At 47.5% G+C, this 18,099-nt stretch overlaps 1 protein-coding gene across 1 annotated transcript in view; it reads left to right on the plus strand.

Moving 5' to 3' along the window:
- The first annotated feature begins 6 nt into the window (after window positions 1-6).
- HSPB8 (heat shock protein family B (small) member 8) overlaps window positions 7-18,099 on the plus strand; it is a 43,868-nt gene continuing 25,775 nt past the window's right edge. Inside the window, exon 1 of the mRNA XM_015425325.1 lies at window positions 7-126. The gene's annotated coding sequence lies outside the window, so the exon portion shown is untranslated. The remainder of the gene's footprint in view (window positions 127-18,099) is intronic.

Here is an 18,099-nt window from a genome sequence, read left to right on the forward strand (position 1 = left end):
TCTGTGCCTCCCTGACTCAGCACCAAAACTGCCATTGCTGGGGTTGGAAGCCGGTGACCAAAGGCCTACTCTGGAGACTGGGTGCCGCCAGGACATCGCCAGGACCTTCCTGCCAGAGGAGTGCGGGTAAGACCCTGCTAAAGGGGTGGGTGCTTCAGGTTGTGGGAGGGAATAGGCTTCACTAGCTATACATCAAGTGTTGGCGTGTTTTCCCTCACCTCCCTAGGCAGCAAAAAACTCCAGGTTTTATGACTGAGTTCAGTTTCCTCGGGATGAGAGAGTGCTCAAGAATTCTAATGTCTTTATAATATTTACAAATGTGCCCACAGGGTATAAGGGAAGACAAAGAGCCATTCCTAGTGCAAGCAAAGAATACCCTGGAGAGCAATTAGGGCAGTTTACCCCAAGACTGTCCCCACGCAGCAGTTCCGGCTAATTCCAGTTAGAAACGCTCGGCTTCTTCTCTCTCTCTGCCTTTGTCTCCTCCCTGTCTCTTTAAAACTGCCAGCTTTCTGTTTCTGCTGACTCTCCGCCCCTCCATTCACCTTCTCCAAGCTCTAGTGGGTATCTCATTGGGAAAAAAAACACCAAAGAGGTCCTCAGCTATCAGGAGACTGCCTCTTAACCATGAGTTCCCCTACGGCACAGCAACCAAGCCGTACATCTGGACGTTCCATGGGGAGGAGGGACAGACCTGAGCTCTGGGTTTCTTCCCCATCCACCACCTTTTAGCCCTTCAAAAGGCTTTTTCCTCCTTTCCCTGCTGAGGCACGCTGTAGTGTTGCATCACAGCTCAGCAGAGACAGTGAGGGGAAAGGGGGCAGGTGGGGATGCCAGCCTCCAGGTAAGACCTGGGAATTTCCCGGAATTACAGCTCATCTCCAGACTGCAGAGATCAGTTCCCCTGGAGAAAATGGACGTCTCAGACAGTGGACTCTATGGCATTGTACCCCACTGAGGTCTCTGCCCTCCCCAGGCTCCATCCCCAAATCTCCAGGAGTTTCCCAACTTGCATCTGATGACCCTCCCCCCCTCCCATTCCCCACCGGTGGCCAGGGGGACCTGGCACCCCTAGGGGGGTTCAGGCCAGGGGTGGATGTGGCAAAGTTGCTGTGGTGTCTGCATTTTTGCACGGGTCAGTGGGGGAAAGGGAGAGGCGCATGGGTGGGGCTGCACTGCAGCAGCTGTGAGGTGCTCAGGAACAGGACCAGGGGAGGGGGGTTGACTGCCATTCCCATGCCACTTAGTGCTGCTGCCATGGCAAGGATGAGTTTTCATGGCCCCAGGAGGACGTGGCCTTAACCAGCTTGGAATGCCCCCCACCCGTTATTTTTCTCCTGTACCTCAATGGGAACCATGTGAGGTAGTGAGCATTCAGGAAAGTGTTTGTTCTTTGAAGGGGGTGGTTATCCTTAGGCTGAAGGCTTTTTTACCTGGGTCTTATCAGAGTCCACTGCCTTGGAGAGCCAGTTTGGTTGTAGTGGTTAGGAGTGCAGACTCTAATCTAGGAAAACCGAGTTTGATTCCCCACTACTCTTCCACATGCAGCTGCTGGTGTCAGTCACATGTTCTCTCAGAGCTGTTCTCTCAAGGACAGTTCTTGAAAGAGCTCTCTCAGCCCCACCTACCTCACAGGGTGTCTGTTGTGGGGAAGGGAAGGGAAAGGAGATTGTAAGCCACTCTGAGACTCCAAGTGAAGGGAGGGTATAAATCCAATCTCCTCCTCCTCCTCCTCCTCCTCCTCCTCCTCCTCTTCTTCTTCCTCAAAAAAAAAGTCTGGGAGTGACCTTGGGCTCATTAAGCTCTCTCAGTCTAACCTACCTCATAGGGTGGTGGTTATGTGGATAGAGTGGAAAAGGAGAGAATGATATTGTAAGCTTCTTTGGGGGCAGGGGGATCTGGTTCAGATCAAGACCAGGTGCCTGAGGAGAGTAAGTTTAACTAACACACACACACACACACATAGAGTTTTCCTGACCTGAGCCACGGATTTGCCCCATTGCGGAAACTTACATGTAACCGTTGGAACACGCAAGTTTGTCCAGTGGGTCAAATAGCTGCTCCCAGTGCCATTTCAGTTTGGGGAAATGGCATGGTGGGTGGGGTGGTTTAAGCAGTGTCTGTACCCTCTCACCTTTCCACTAGAGCCCCACAAGACAAAGCAATGGTGTTCAGCCCTGATTTTGTTTTTACTGGGGGCAACGGGTGGGCTCCCAAGTTCCAACCAGGCACTTTCTGAAGGGAAGAGCAAAACAGAAGAAAACTGGCAGGCAAACAAGTGGGAGGAACCAGTTCTTACACCGATCCTGCCCAAGGGTTTGTGGGTTTGCCACTGCAGGTAATTGTTGATCCTCTCAACGCTGTGTAATTAGGTATAGCATGAAGGGTTCCGTGGCTGGGTGGGGTCTGATGGGGAGGAGAGGCAGGGCTCATAACAAAAAGCCAGAGTCGTGCGACAGAGCCCAAGCAGAAGCCCTCCAGGACCAGAACAAAGGTCCACAGTGGCCAGGCAGATGCCTCCGAGAAGCCCACAAGCAGAGCACGAAGGCCACGGCCCTCTTCTGCTATCCTCCCCCCCCCCCCCGCCGGCAACCTGTATTTCTGCCTGACTTGGATGGCCCAGACCAGCCCGATCTTGTCAGATGTCAGAAGCCAAGCAGGCTCAGCCCTATTTCGTATTTGGATGGGAGACCAGCAAGGAAGTCAGGGGTACAGAGAGGCAGGCAATGGCAAACCACCTCAGAACATCCCTTGCCATGAAAACCCTTTCAGGTTGCCATAAGGCAGGCTGCGACCTGGCAGCACTTTCCACCAACAACCGGACTCATCCAGCCATCATGGCTAATAGCCTTCACTAGACCTAGCTTCCATACAAGGAGGAGGAGATTGGATTTATACCCCGCCTGTCACTCAGAGTCTCATGGCGGCTTACAGACTCCTGTCCCTTCCCCTCCCCACAACAGACACCCTGTGAGGTAGGTGGGTGCTGACAGAAACTGCTCTTTTCAAGAACAGCTCTGACAGAACTACGGCTTGCCCAAGGTCAACCAGCAGCTGCAAGTGGAGGAGTGAGGAATCAAACCCGGTTCTCCCAGGTTAGATTCCACACAACCACTACACCAAACTGGCTCTGTCTAGTCTAGTCTATTCCCCTTTTAAAGTCATCTAAGAGTGCTTCCATATGGGGAGCTTTCCCCTCATGGAGAGCAGGAAGCCCCTGTTTTTAAAGGGAACACCATTCTGAGCACAGCCCTTTGAACTGGATCAAAAACAGCACTTCTTTGAACTGCTTCAGAGAGGGAACTGCAAGGTGGCTGCAGGTGCAGTGTCTGTCCACACTCTCCAGATGCAGCCACTACCCCCTCCTCTATATGCCACTGAGCAAAGTTTGAGTCCAGTGGCACCGTTAAGACCAACAAAGGTTAATTCTGGGTATAAGCTTTCGAGTGCATGTAGACTTCTTTGAATCCATGAAGAAAGTATCTGAAGAAGTGTGCATGCACACGAAAGCTTGTACCCAGAATTAACCTTTGTTGGTTTTAAAGGTGCCACTAGACACAAACTTTGTTCTGTTACTTCAGACCAACACGTCTACTCACCTGAATCTATCTATAAGCCACTATCATGTCCCCTCTTAGTCATTTTTTCCTGAACTAAAAAGCCCCAAATTATTTCACTTTTTCTACAGGTAAAGTACTCCACCCTATTGGTCATTTGGGTTGCCCCTTTTCTGGATCTTTTCCGGCTCTGATTTCACTGAAACAGACACTGAGAAAATAGAATTTCTGTGCTGAGTCATTAGTCTCTCTAGCTCAAGATGCATCAGGAAGGTTCATTTCCTCCAAAATTTCACAGATGGGAAATGGGAACATTCTTGTCGAACATTCCTATTTTCCACATGAGTGATCACTTACCTTGCAATATGGGCTCTCTTGGGTTGATTTATGGTGCAATCCTAAATGGAGTGATACCCTCCTCAGTCCATTGAAGTCTGTGGGTTTAGAAGGGTGTAGCTCTGCCATGGATTACACTGTCAGAAACATTTAAAAGTGTTTGTTCTTTTGGTTCAAAATCATTTGCCCTTCAGTTTACCGGGATTCAAAGAGGGAAGGTCATGTACTCTCATTCACATGCATAAATAGTAAAGACCAGCTGTGTCCACACACTCAGAGATTAAAAATCTATAGACCTGGCACAAAGAGTCTGGAATGCGAACTTGTAGTCCGTGCTAATAAATAATTTTAAACTATCTGCAAAAGTTTTTTTCAAGAGCCAAATAGGGACTGCGTCTGACCAGTGACAACTTTCCCTATTCTAGCCCATCCCTAGTAAATATGAACCACTGGGGGAAGTGACTTTTGTCCTGCAGATTGGGTAGGTGGAGAATGCCGTGCAAGGGGTCCCACTCCCAGTGCAGCTGGATGGGCAATTCTGGATTCCAACTGAAAACAGCTGTCAGGGTGGTGATCAGTCCCAGGGTCTTGCCCAGTAGGATGCTAGCAGGTGTAAGTTAAGGAGAGCTTATCTTGTCAGTTTCAAAAACTTTACAGTGGCTGCTGCTTCACTTCTGGGCACAATTCACTATGATGGTACTTACCTGTGAAACTCTTCACAGTCAGGAACCTGTAAGGGAAGTCTTAGTGATCCTGGAGACATGGTCCCACCCAGCCTTGCATCCTGTACATGCCAGTCCACTGTGGGAGAAGTTCGTCCGAGGCTGTGTTCTTTCACAGGCTAGGTGGGTGAACACTAGAGACAGGGCCTCCTCAGTGGATACACCCAAGATCAAGCTCCTCCTTTACAGAAGCTTTACTGTGTCAGAGTTACAAGTGTTTAGCCACCAGACAAATACATTTTTATTCTTGCTTCTATATATCCTCTCCTTTGAATTTTTATTACAGGCTTCATTAGATTGTCCTGCTTTTATTCCATGGCTTTTAAAATAGGCTTTCCCTGGCTATATATTGTCCGTGCTCAGATTTAAGAGCTTTACAAGTTCATATCTGATGCTGCTTCATCTTTTGGTTTTTTTACAGTTTTTTACTGACTTATTTTACAGTCTTATTTAGGATTTTAATTAGGCTAAGCTGCCACACAACCACAACAAAGAACTTTTCTGAGCAATATAATATTGTTGTGTTCCCATTCCATCCATCCTCTCTTTCTTTGTTTGGGATGGGAAGAAGAGCTGAGCTCTGATCCAGCTAGTGACCCCACTGGATGGGTCCTCCTTTATTTCCCAAACTGGGATACCTTGTATACTATGATAGGTTGTGATCACACACACTAAACAATCCACTTTCGATGCACATTCCAACTGGATTTTGCCAGTTCATACAGTAAAATCCAGTTGGAAAGTGCATTGAAAGTGGATCGAAAGAGGATCATTCCGTGAGTGTGATCGCAGCCTCGCTGTTGTCGTTTCCACTCAAACTTTTTTTTTTGCCTGAAAAAATAAATAACTGCCCACCTCTTTTTCTCCCCCTCAGGGACAACTGGTGAGAGGGTGACACAACCCCCTGGTCCTCTTCTCATCAAGGAAGCAGCCCCTCTGTTCGTCAACTGTACCTATGAATCGACTGGCTATCCCACTCTCTTTTGGTACATCCAGCGCTCCGGCAGCAGAGCTCTCGAGCTTCTGCTGAAAGAGGGACCTGAAGAACAAAGAGGAGATGGCTTCACGGCCAAAAACAACCGGACAGCAAAGTCCTTCCATTTGCAAAAAAGAGCCAGTGACATGAACGACTCAGCCACGTACTTCTGTGCCATGAGTGACACAGTGGGGGAAGCCCCAGGCAGAGCTGTATAAAAACCACCAGCAGAGAGCAACAGAAACATACATTTCAGAGGCTTATTCTCACCGTTCAGATCCAGGTGCATACTCGACTTGTCATGAAAGTCCATTTAGGTAGACTAGGAGAAGTCTTCTCCACAGACACATTTATTTAATTTATTCATTTATTACATTTCTAACCCGCCCTCCCCACGAACGGGCTCAGGGCGGTTCACATTGATCGGCAGCATGTGCCAAGTCAGCAGAAAACATTTAAAAGCAAATTAAAGCAATCGTACGATAAAAAGGTAAAGGTTCCCTTGCTCGAAAGCCAGCACTGTCCAAAGACGTTTCCGTGGTCATGTGGCCGGCATGACTAAACACCAAGGCGCACGGAACGCTGTTACCTTCCCACCGAAGTGGTCCCTATTTATCTACTTGCAATTTCTTGATTTCGAACTGCTAGGTTGGCAGGAGCTGGAACTAGAGACAGGAGCTCACTCCGTCATGCGGCACCTGGGTCTCGAACTGCTGAACTACTGACCTTCCACAGCCTGCAGTTCAGTGTCTTAACCACTTGAGCCACCGCAGCTCCTTATCATACGATAACAGTTAACAATTTAGTGCTCACTATGATGGTCTCTCCTTCAGTAAATTAAAGGTGGCATGCTATAGAATGAAGTTCTAAAATCCCGATTCAGTGGTATGCCAGCCTCCCGCCACACTGTGGCTCGTTCTCCATGCAGGGCCAACCCTCCACCATAGATGTTACTAGTAATAATAGCTGGTGGTAGTGGTGGTGGGTGGCTCCTAGTTGAAAGCCTGGTGGAAGAGCTCCATCTTGCAGGCCCTGCGGAACTGTACTCTTCCAGGAGCTCATTCCACCAGGAAGGAGCCACCACTGAAAAGGCCCTGGCCCTAGTAACAGTGAGCCTGGCATCCTTGGGGCCTGGAATAATTAACCGATGTTGTGACCTCAACCGTAGTGCTCTCTGGGGTATGTATGGGGAAAGTCGGTCCTTCAGGTATTTTGGACCCAGGCCATATAGGGCTTTAAAGGTAAGTACCAGCACCTTGAAGTGAATTCGGTATGCTATTGGCAGCCAGTGCAGCGCCTTCAGCACTGGCCGGATGTGCTCCCATCTAGGGAGGCCCATCACAAGCCTGGCCACGGCATTCTGCACTTGCTGCAGCTTCCGGATTTGCGACAAGGGCAGCCCCATGTAGAGAGCGTTACAGTAGTTACACATCCTATCACCATCAGCCTTCCCGTACCAATCGGAATTGCCAGGGGTGTAAAAAATGGTCGTGGTCACACACGCCATATAAACCAGGGGGGAAGTGAGGCTATTCCCTCTGGAAGAATTTGACCCGCAGTTGCGCAATCACACAGTCCTTTTTGCAGGGCTCTTTTTGTAGCAGGAGCTCCTTTGCATATTAGGTGACACACACCGTAATGTAGCCAATCCTCCAAGAGCTTACAGAGCTCTTCTTACAGGGGCTACTGTAAGCTCTTGGAGGATTGGCTACATTAGGGGTGTGTGGCCTAATATGCAAAGGAGCTCCTGCTACAAAAGGAGCCCAGCCGCGGGGGCATCCTGCCACTGCGTGATCAGACGCAACCGTGGGTGAGTCATTCCCCCCCATTTGTTTCCAATTATCTTAAATGGGGAATTGATGAATCACATCTCTGCACTTAGGGCTCCCTATGGAGTGTGTGATGATGCACATACTGAGAAGGGGGAGGGGGAAACAACGGCACACAGTTGGGATGGCCCGATCAGACCATCCGGACTCCATGAGAGCACGCTGGAGCAATCAGACAGGGGAAAGTCCGTCCATGGCCTGTAGTAACCCATTTGCTGCCGGACTTTCCCCAGTGTCTTTTAACTCCGCTTCTGCGGTGGAGCAAAACGGCGGAGCAAAACGGGTTGACGATGGCTGCAGGGCGCTTCCCAGATGTTGTTGTCTGCTCACGATCAGCCCATCCCGACTCCATGAGAGCACGCTGGAGCAATCAGACAGGGGAAAGTCCGTCCATGGCCTGTAGTAACCCATTTGCTGCCGGACTTTCCCCAGTGTCTTTTAACTCCGCTTCTGCGGTGGAGCAAAACGGCGGAGCAAAACGGGTTGACGATGGCTGCAGGGCGCTTCCCAGATGTTGTTGTCTGCTCACGATCAGCCCATCCCGACTCCATGAGAGCACGCTGGAGCAATCAGACAGGGGAAAGTCCGTCCATGGCCTGTAGTAACCCATTTGCTGCCGGACTTTCCCCAGTGTCTTTTAACTCCGCTTCTGCGGCGGAGCAAAACGGCGGAGCAAAACGGGTTGACGATGGCTGCAGGGCGCTTCCCAGATGTTGTTGTCTGCTCACGATCAGCCCATCCCGACTCCATGAGAGCACGCTGGAGCAATCAGACAGGGGAAAGTCCGTCCATGGCCTGTAGCCACCCGTTTGCTACTAGACTTTCCCCAGTGCAGGACTCTTTTTGTAGCAGGTACTCATTTGCATATTAAGCGACACACCCCTAATGTAGCCAATCCTCCAAGAGCTTACAGTAGCTCTTGTAAGAAGAGCTCTGTAAGCTCGTGGAGGATTGGCTACATTTATCTAAGAGCTCTCTGTGTGGGTCTAATTAGCTTTTCCAATAGGGGAAGGAGAGGAGAGTTCCCACGGATAACCTGACATGGCCACGCTAGGGATCCTAGGACCAATGCTCCATATAAGCTGTGGAGTCTTGTGAGCAAAAATTCCACTTTGTGAGCGACTGGCTTTAAAGTTGTGAGTGAGCCATTTGGCTGCTGCATAAATTAGTTTCCCTCTGGAGCCTTCCTTCCTGAGCGAGGGCAAAAAGTGTGTGAGCCGGAGGCTAAAAAACTGCGAGCTGGCTCACGTTAACTCAGCTTAGAGGGAACACTGCTTAGGACCTACCTAGGCAAAAGCCTGATGGAGGCTGTAGTCAGGAGGAAAGCAGGGTAAGACTGAGTGAAACAGCTGGTTGCATCCAAACCATGGAACGCTTCATTTCATTGTGTTGGTGAGACAAAAAAAAAATTCTGTAGAAATGGTCCACGTGGAGTTTGTCATCGAAATAGAGTTCTTACCCTACCTTATCTGGGAATTAAATTAACAAATAGCCTCTCCAATTTGTTTAAACACAATTATTCAGAACTGCAAAACGAAATTGAACATCTCATGGAAACTTGGGGCAGATTGAACCTTACATGGACTGATCGCTACCATTTGATCAAATCCTTTATACTGCCTAAATATACCTTCCTATTTAGGGCACTCCCCATTGATATCAAGGATACATGCCTAAATGCGTGGCAGACGTCACTGAACAAATTCTTATGGGCTGGTAAGAAGGCCAGAATAAACTTTACTATTCTATGCAGACCTAAGAATAAGGGAGGGTTTGGATATCCTAATATAAAATGATACAGACAGGCCTCTATCCTGGCAAACATAATTAAACTCCTGCGAAGACAAATATCCCAGGACTGGGTCCAAATTCTTTCTGATACAAATCATCCAATAACGATACCAGCTATATTCTGGGAAAACTTACCTTCATCCAAAGCTCTTAAGGGGTCGGACCTTCTCCTAAGACCAATGCTGTCTCTCTGGAAAAGAATACGTAAATCATTAATCCCTGTAAATTCTAGATATCTGCCTTTCATTCATCAACCCTGGTTCACGGATGCAATCACACCTCCTCATCTAAACAAATGGAAACTGGCAAGGTTGACCAGATATGGCGACATTACCACCAAAAAAGGTATATTGCCCAAATTTGCTATTGAACATAAGATAGGAGAAAAAATACCCTGGTTTCTCTATCTCCAACTTCAGCATGCCATAGAGCAAACACATATGAAAGACGTAATGGGAAGACCTCGTACAGATCTTGAATTCCTCTTTCATATGTTTGAACGAACCAATAAGGGATTGATCTCTGCGACTTATCATCTCTTAAATGCGACAAACCTCTCTAAAGAAACTACTTATCAAAAACTTTGGCAAAATGACTGCAAAACCAAATTGGATGACAATTTCTGGAAGGAGGTTTGGGAATCCAAAACCCCCTATCCAAACTCAATCCCGATGGAGATGCAAAACTTTAAACTTTTAACACGGTGGTACCTCACCCCACAACGCTTATCCCGCATCTATCCAACTTTCTCTCCGAAATGCTGGAAGCAATGTAATGGAATCGGTACTTTCGCCCACTTATGGTGGGAATGTGAGGTGATTGCCAAATTCTGGAATGAGATAAAATCAATTATCCATAAAATTACTGGCATGTCAGTTTTAATTTCAGTGGCAGACAACCATCCCACAATGATAAAAGGGCATAGAAAAGATTACTGGCATGTCAATCCCATTGGATCCCGAATGCCTTTTTTTAAAACATTGGCCAATTTCTATTGAAACACATCAACATAAACAAATAAACAAATTCTGGATATTATGATTTTCGCAGCCCGCTCCACAATTGCCACTTGCTGGAAAGACCCCAAACCTCCGACTGTTACGTTATGGTACCAGAAGCTATGGGACCACTTCATTATGGATTCTGTTACTAGCAAAATAAACAATTCAGCTATGAAACCAGTAAATCGACCCATAAGGGAAAAGTGGCCCCCCATACTTGAATTTTTAGCCTCACAGGAATACTTACCTTCCTCATGGCAAAATTTACAAAAATGGATGTGATTGATCTTACACTATAGTTTATACTTCTCGTTCTTCACCTTACAAAGGCCTTATCTGTAACAAGCAATTTCTGTTGATAGCATCTGACACAGCAGATATCAAGAGATGTTCGGTTGTACAAACCTGTTACGAATAATGGTTATATATGTTTGACACATGATTGTAAATTATTTAACTTCAAAGATATTGCTCTATTTATCATTTGTTATACTAGTTATTTGTATTGGAATCTTATGTTATTTGAAATTTGTTGATATTATCAATTACAATAAAATATTTTAAAAAAAGAGGGCATAGAAAAGGCCCAAACAGATGTACCAATATCGTCTGTAATATCACACTGAGTCTGGAGGTGTTGAGCAAGTTGCCAACCTCCAGGTGTGGCCTGAAGCAGGCCAATCTTTATGAAAACTGTCCTTGACTAGCACAAAATGTAACAAAAGTAGTCCTTTAGAGACACTTGGGGAGGAGAACAGCTAGACATCTTACCAAGTGCTTCTGAGGCTCAGCAGCACAATGTTGGGAAGAGCTCCGCTTCTTCTCCAAGCTTGAAGCCAGCTGTAAGGGCTGTCTTAGTGATCCTGGAGAAGTGGTCCCACCCCGCCTTGCAGCACTACTGCCACCCCACAAGCTGGGACCAATCAAGGGGTAGGCCTCACGTTGTGCAGGGTGGTCAAAAGCTTGCTGCCCAAGCTCCAGATGGAGCAGGTACAGGCAGTGGCAGGAGCCTACTCTTCTTTTTTCCCCAAGTCCTTCAGAGGGGTGGACCCATGGATAGTTAGAGCCCTCAAGTGCTGCCCCAGTTGCCCATTGGCTAAGACCACCACTTTTGGGGAGTAGGCTCAGGGCTTGTCTCACCAGCTGCACAGGGCCATGGAGATCCTTGGAAATGTCTTACTAGATTTAGTGAGAGCCCTTGCCCAGTTCCAGAGAGAAATGTGCTCCCCAGTGGAGAGTGCATTTGTGGCCTCCCTTGGAACCAGGCCTCTTGTTTACAACAGAGAAGCAGCTGTTTCATCAAGTCCTTGTAAGTTCTAGGAGTGGGGGAGGATTTGGCCAAAGCACTTTCAGTGGGGCCACTTGGCCTGGAACAGGTGAATATGCAGCCTGAGAATTCTCCCCTGCCATCTCAGACTTCCTTGGGTGGGCCATTTGCTGGTCTTGTTTTGTAATTTTAAAATATATAAGTGAACTGTGAAGGTCCTAAACATTTCCTTAAGCAGACCAGCCAAGGCTGAATTCAACCCGCCCTTGGTTTAATCTATTTACAGGGAACCAGTTGATTGACTTCTTGGAAATGACATCATTCTCTCTCCAAAAAATCCATTGTAAATTGTTAAAATGCTAATGCTGAGTAGATCTTGTCACTTTGCAAGATACCAGAGGCCCCAGCATGTTGATAATGCTTGTATTTACATTCATTGTCTAGGAGGATATTATTCCCAAAACTGTGTTTTTGTCTCAGCATCCTGGCCCTCCCAATTCAAACAGGGCATCCTTGCAAAATAGGTTTTCTGTTAAAAAAATGTTTACTTGTCTTCGCAAAATATGTTATTTCAGCAATACCAGAAGTACTCAGGTCACCCTATCTGTGTAAACAGTCAGCAGGAGGGATTGACTGCCAAACACCTCTCTGTCTCTGTTCCATCAGAATTTAAGGGTTGTCATATCAATGTACCCTCAAGAATCGGATAGGGAGAAGTAAGATACTTTATTTATGTAAAGTGTTATACTTAACTCTGCTGGAGCTAGTCTCTCCCCACAACCCGGCCATCCTGTCCATTGCTTGCCAGTGCCTCAAAGACGAGCAGGGAGAACTTGGAGGGAAGGTGGTTTAATGAGAAAGGTTTGGCAAATCCCAGAGCATCGTCCCAGTTATGTTGTCAATACTGGTTTTCACTGGAAGCGACATCACATACTGCCAGCTCCCCTAACATGGGGCCCAAGGCAACTGCCCCTGTTGCCAACTGGTTAAGACTGTCCCTGGTTCTATCACACCAAGAAACACAACCCCTGGGACAGAGGCTTTTCAGATCAGGATTGGCTTGGTTTTCAGTGGCTCCCATTCTATTTTGTGAGACAAAGTAAACAGACTTCAGTCTGGGGTGTATAGCCCCTGCACCAACATTACCCCACAATGTACTTGCTTTACTTTCTCTCATATAAATGGATGGCTGTCATTCATTCATTCTTGTGAGAGAAAGCACATGGGGTTAATGCTCTGGTGGCGTAGAAATACATTCACCTCGCCTGACAGTATGGCGCTCAGTATCAGTCAACAGGATTGTCATAAGAAGGGATGCAAGCTGCAATATATGCAAGGTACAATAAGGTACAATATATGCAAGGTACAATGCAAGCGATACAAGGCACAGTATATACAATATATTTTATAAGCCAAAGAAAAAGTTAAGCTTACAAAGTTGCAGTGGCATCCGTTCTGTACTTTTAGCCCATATCAGACGTTTCAAGGGGAAATAAGAAATGAGTATGGAGGTAGAGTGAGATCTTGGTGGCAAACTCCACCCTCGACTTCTATGTATTCATTGGAATACCTGGATCTGTTCATATTCCAGAGGGGTAACTGAACTCCAAAGCAACAAAACAAAATAGGAGTCCACTGGCATCTTAAAGACCAACAATATTGATTCCAGAACAAAGTTTGAGTCCAGTGGCACCTTTAAGACTAACAAAGTTTTCTTCACGCTGGTATAGGCTTTTGTGTGCCTATACCATGAAGAAAACATTGTTGGTCTTAAAGGTGCCACTTGACTCAAACTTTGTTCTACTGCTTCAGACCAACACGGCTACCCCACCAGAATCTAAAATTGATTCCAGCACAAGCTTTCAAGAAAGAGCTCACTGTATCAGGTGATGGCTAGACCCAAGCTGTACACTCCCTATAGTGAACTACCACCAGCAGGGCTACCAACAGAGAAGGAGGAACTTACAAATGAATCTATACTCTCATCACTGCCACTCTCTGGGTGTGAGCTGAGCAGTGCCTGAGGCACTATCAGCACCGCTAGGGCTTGTCTTTGCTTCGTCCTGGTCTCCAGTGCCCCACCAAAAACTTTCCTGATAAGGAAGAGCCAATCCACCCTTCCTCACAGACACAATTCTAAGGGTATTTTCAGGGCTTTTTTTTGTAGAAAAAGCCCAGCAGGAATAATTAGCATAATAGGCCACACCCAACAGCAGAAACTCATTAGCATATTAGGCCACACCCTGACAGCACAACTCATTAGGCCACACCCATGCCTTCCCTTGGCTTGCCTGGGCGCCCTGCGGCTGCGGGGAGCCCAAGAAAGCCCCCCCCTTGAAGGGAAGGAAAGGCAGTTTAAACTGCCTTCCCTTGGCTTGCCTGGGCACCCCACGGCTGCGGGGAGCCTGGGCAAGCCATCCCTTGGACAGGCCAGGGAAGGCACGGGGAGGCATTTAAATGCCTCCTCGATCCTTCCAGGGGGGCCCCTGGCCCGCCCGCCTCGGAGTCACTGGGTGGGGTGTCGTACGCAAAGGTGGGGCGGAGGGATTTCCGCCCCCCGGGGGGACTTGGCAGCCCTACTTCCAACAGGCACATGTGACAGAGAGTAATAGTTGACCCAAGGTTTATGTTTGATTGTCTGTATGCCAACTTCCGCTTTAAGACTGACCCGTATGGCATTCTGGGTAATAGTGACGGCAGTTGGCAAACGTCTTAGGGTTGCCAGCTCTGAATTGTGAAATTACTGGAGATTTGGGGAGTGGAGCCTTGGGGGTTGGGAAGGGGAGAGACATTAGCAGGATATAATGCCATGGAGTCCACCTTCCAAAGTAGCCATTTTCTCCAGAGGAACTGATCTCTTTTGCCTGGAAACCAGTTGTAATTCAGGAAATCTCCATCAATCACCTGGAGATCGGAAACCCCAAGAAATTTTTGATTTTGAAAGTGTTTCAGTGTGTTCTTCAGAGAAAACAACAACAACAGTTTCTACACATTCTTCCTTTTCCCCTGATTGAAGTGTAACGCACACAGAGCAATAAACAGAAACAGAGACATCCGTTTTAGAATAGCCACAACAGAACTACCAGCTGTAATACCCAGCTAAAACCAATAGTGAGAGATCTAAAAGTCTGTCAGTGTAACAGCACTAGGTACACATGGAACAATCTAAGGCAGATATAAAGACAGTAATGTGAGACTTGGCCCACAGATCCGGTGGACTGTGGTCGATCAAGTGCTAAACTTGGACCAGGCAGACCTGGCTTCAAGCCTCTCTTCAGCCATGAAGATCACCCGGTGGCCTTGGGCTGTTTGTTATTGCTCAACCTAATCTACCTCAGGGTTACTGTGAAGATAAAAACGGGGTGGGGGAAGAGCCCTATGTAAAGTCCTTAGAGGAAAGGCAGGATACAAAGGGGATTAACACATCTAATCTTAAAGGCAGGAAAAGACACTTTTGTAGGTGGTGACACAGCCACTCTACTGGAATTTTTCCTATAGGGTCTATAACAATTCAGAATGGATTGTAGCACTCTTGAGTATTCAAAAGGTGTCTTTTACATTGCCTCAGTAAATGTTATAATAATAATCTCACAAAGTAGGTCAATATTATTATGCCCGTACTGCAGATGAGGGGAACGGATGTGCCAAAAACAACCACTTTCCTAAGGTTACAGTGTGTCAGACTAAACATGATGGTGGTGGCAACTGCTGCTGCTGTTGGATGTGGTATTTGCCCCATTCATGCATGAAGCAGAGGACTGACCTGGGTTCTGATTTTAGAAGAAGGGATTAGGTTTATACCCCGCCCTTCACTTGGAGTCTCAGAGTGGCTTCCAATGTCCTTCCCTTCCCCTCCCCACAACATACACCCTGTGAGGTAGGTGGGCTGAGCAACCTCTTTTAAGAACTGCTCTTGAGAGAACAGCTTTGAGAGAACTTGTGATGGACCCAAGGTCACATGAGCAGCTGCATGTGAAGGCGTGGGGAATCAAACCCAGTTCTCCCAGATTAGAGTCCACACCCCTAACCACTACAAGTATAAATGGCATGAGTTGAACCCTCCACCGTCTCCCACCATTTCCTCAGATTTGTTTCTCTCAGACTAGGTGACTTCTGGTATAGGAGTTAGGCTACGTGAGGTAAGGTGGGGTGGTGGGAAGGATTCCACTCTTCTCACCTGCATGCCCCTTTCAATGTTAAAATCAGGCCTGCACCCACACTGTACATTAATGGATTAAATGAATGTCTGGCATGGCTGCAAGTTGGATCCACAGCAGCGATTAAATCTGAGCCATGCATGTAGGAATACAGAAGATCCCCGAGGTGTATTCTATTTCACAATTGTCAGTTGGGCGTGCCTCACACCCACTCTATATGAATGACTCCTTTGATTGGATCGTCTTTTAACCCAGCCTCTCTTTATAACACAGTACACACACCCCACTGTATATAGAATAAGGCCTAACTGGATGTAGACGCTTATGCATCTGAAGAAGTAAGTTCTGACTCATGAAATCTGAAATTGAAATACGTTTTAAGTCTTTAAGGTGCTTGTTGGCTCTTGTGTAAAGAAGATCCCTGCTAGGTCAGACAAAGGATCATTTAGTTCAGCACCCCAATGTATGAAAGCAACAGACCTTCCCTTTGGTCATTCCCAGTACCTGGTATTCAGCGGTTCCAAAATTCTACCTAGTCCAGCATCCTCCTTCCAGTAGTGACAAGCCAAATGTTTCTGTGAAGCTCACAAGAATGGCTTGAAGGCAACAGGCCTCCATTCTTGTTTACCCCCAGACCATGGTATTCAAAGATACACTGCATTGGAACCAGGAGGTTCTATGTAGCTCTCATAGCTAGCATGGACCTCTTTGTCCTTAATTTGTCACCGTTTACAGTTCAAGCTCTTCTCAGCCACTGTGTCACACCAGATTGACAAGGCGTGTAACTGCAGAGATGGTGGGTTTGACATATCTGAAGCTGTATCTTCAGGCCTTAACTAGGAGTGGAGTTGACTAATTTGCTGCAAACAATAATTATCTCAATCTCGCATGGGATGTTGGGCAAGTCAAATGCCAGCCTGCAAACATTGGGTGTGCTGGAGCCAGCACCCTCTGGGGGTTGCCAAACCACTGCAGCTTGTTAAGCCTAATTATTGTATCATGGCATTTTGGTTTTTCCTTTTATCTGTTAGGGACAGCGTTCCATGTCAGGAGCTAAATACAGAACTCCCAAGCCTCATAGCATTTAATGCAGGGGTGCCAGCCTTGTCCACACATGGAGGGGAACGTGATCGCAGAATGGTCTTCATTGCTGCAGAACACTGACCTACATTAAAAAGTTACTCCCTGCAAACAGAAATCCTGTATGGCAAGCCAAGAAAGGGAGTAGCAGAATGTTCCTCCTTGTTATGCTGTTTTCTGTTTGCCAGATAGTAGGGTTGTCAAATCCCAGTTGGGAAATTTCTGGGGATTTGGGGGCGGAGCCTAGGGAGAATGGAGTTTAGGAAACGTAAGGACCTCGACAGGGTGTAATTCCATAGAGTCCACCTTCCAGAGCAGCCATTATCTCCAGAAAACTCATCTCTGGCTGCGGTCACACAGAACATTTGCCACGCTACAGAGCCGGAAGATAGGCGGATTTTCCGGGCACGATCTCACCGCCACATCTGGGAAGTGTAGAGCTCCCGTGGCTCACCCGAGGCTTCCTGCCGAAGATGCAGGGTAAAAAACTAGTACCTCCGAGGTACTAGTTTCCGGTAACCGCGGGGCAAGGGCGGGCGTCTGATCGTGTTTCCGGTGGCATCCGGCGCCCGCCCATGTCCCCTTGCAAAAACGGGGGGGGGGTTCCAAGTCTCCATGGATGCGCACAAGCACCCAACGGAGCATGCGCATACTTTGGTGTACAAAAAACCCCAAACCCGTTTGCCTCACCGCGCCGCTTCTTTGCCGCGCTGCAGGATTGTCCTATGATTGGCACCTCCCCCTACCCACGGGACCTCCACGGGACCTCCACTGAACCTCCACGGGAGGTTTGATCGCGCAACCATGTGTTATTTAGCCCCGGGGCAAACAGCCACACCTCCCCCCCACGATATCTGGCCCATGTGACCGGGGCCTCTGTAGTCTGGACCCCAGTTATAATTCCTGGAGGTCTCCAGGCCCCATCTGGAGGTTGGCAACCCTACAGTAACCGAGGACAGTGGGGGAGGGCTTTTAGCCTTCCTTGTGGACTTCCTGGGAGCTTCTAGCTATATTCTGGATTATATGCCGCAGGGCTCTTCTTAGGTTCTTATCTCCCTAGTTACGCTGTCAGCTGATAGGCATAAACTAAGGTAGAAGTTTTACTGGAATGGAGATACGGGGAGAGGCAAGGAAGAGGAATTTTTCCTGGTTTAATTTCTGCATGTTTAAAGGTACAGGAGCAAAGCCAGTGAAAAACTGGGGGAGGGGACTCTTCTAAACAAAAGCTCCTGCCATAAACCAGAGTCCCAGGAGTCAATCTTCAGAGGCATGCACAGGGAGGCAGGCCTGACACTCAAAGCTAATAATAGCATACTTGACTTGCAGTATATATTACAGTGGCAAAAGAAGGGGAGGGAGAGAAAGGGTGGGACATATGAGACA

The sequence above is a fragment of the Gekko japonicus genome, unplaced genomic scaffold (genome assembly GCF_001447785.1).
Source record: "Gekko japonicus isolate JY-2015 unplaced genomic scaffold, Gekko_japonicus_V1.1 scaffold135, whole genome shotgun sequence".
NCBI lineage: Eukaryota > Metazoa > Chordata > Lepidosauria > Squamata > Gekkonidae > Gekko > Gekko japonicus.